Genomic DNA, 1,504 nt, shown 5'->3' on the forward strand with positions numbered 1-1,504 from the left:
TTTTAAAAAGTTAAAAAAATAAGTAAACGTCTAACCAAATGGAGGAATACTATATAATTACCAAAAATTAGAATTAAGAATTAGGAATATTATGTAACTATCAAAAAATTAGGTGCAATTTTCGAAATATTCTTCCTTTTTTTTTTTTTAACAGCTGAAAGTCCTCATGTTTATTACCAAACCAACCCACTTTTGCAGAGCTATAGTAACAGAAAAATCATCTCCCTGATAAAAGGTATCTATTGGCCAGGTAGAAAGGTGTTTACAGGGTCACAGAATAGAACGCATGATCTTCAAGGAGCTTAATTAAATATGTGGTGCCAATTAGGTGTGTCATCAGATGATGTGGGACACCTTAGAGACCCAGCTTGGTTCTCCTCCAGTGCCTCCTCTTGGAGTTGTACCTGATTTTCTTACCAGTTTTCATCCAAATCCACCGGGGAATGGGACGATTCTGCTTTTGTTTCTTGGCCAGGAATCACTTGATCCTGAAAGTCTTGTGAGAAGACATGGTCAGTAACAGTGAGCGGCGCACAGCAGGGTGGCGGGGAAAAGGAGAAAGGTGATTTTGGAAATATTCTTAAGAGCAATTGGAAAGAGCAAAATGCAAAAACACTTTATATAGTTTGATTCTTTTCATATAAATTCTTAAAATCAACATTTCATGTAAATCTATACACCTGGAAAATGTCTAAGATTTTGTTTGTCCACTTTTTCTGAAGCTGATGGAAGACTTTAATAGAAATTCCTTTAGAGGAACAAGACGACAGGCAGAGAGAAAGGAGGCTTCCTGTCTTTATTTTGTGTCTTCCTATTATTTATGAATTTCTCATAATGTTCATAAATTGTATACAATTAGGGAGCTAGTGAGCCATTGTATATATTTTCTTTCAGATACATTTTTATGTTGAAAACAAATTAGAGTAGAACTTAAATGTCCTAATTTTTTTTACAAAAAGGTAATATGTGAAGCAATGAATGAATTAACTTGACGGGGGAAATGCTTTCACCATGTACACAAGTATCAAATCCTCATGTTATGCACTTAAAATACCTAACAATTTTGTCAGTTATACCTCAGTAAAGCTGAGAAAAGAAAAAAAAAACACTTAAAATATTTTTAACACATAGTTTACAACGAAAAGATTCCTCCTATCCTTTTCAAAATCATATTCAAAATGTTCCATTTGCTACTTTCAAATTGATAGTTGTAGCATTCACTACCCACGTCAATGGACTTTATTCTTTTTGGACACTAGAGGGAGTTTGGAAATGAGATGAAATGCATCAAAGAACCAAAATGGATGATAAAATTCTACGACTGGATTTCCTTACTCCCGTTAAGAATTTCTATAGAACTCGGGCATTACAGCAACAATGGCTGACTCTATAGATACATTCCTAAGAGCTTGTGTGTAAATTGAATCATATTTTAAGTTCTCCGGAGAGATTGCAATCAAGAAGAGTTCTACTATGAATAGTCTTGAAAAAAAAAAAAAAAAAA

The 1,504-nt window shown here is 33.6% G+C and overlaps 1 pseudogene; it reads right to left on the reverse strand.

Annotated features, from left to right (window-relative positions):
• Positions 1-259: 259 nt before the first annotated feature.
• On the reverse strand, positions 260-511 carry LOC125095919 (60S ribosomal protein L39-like; annotated as a pseudogene).
• Positions 512-1,504: the final 993 nt, after the last annotated feature.

Source organism: Lutra lutra, chromosome 3 (genome assembly GCF_902655055.1).
Source record: "Lutra lutra chromosome 3, mLutLut1.2, whole genome shotgun sequence".
Lineage (NCBI taxonomy): Eukaryota > Metazoa > Chordata > Mammalia > Carnivora > Mustelidae > Lutra > Lutra lutra.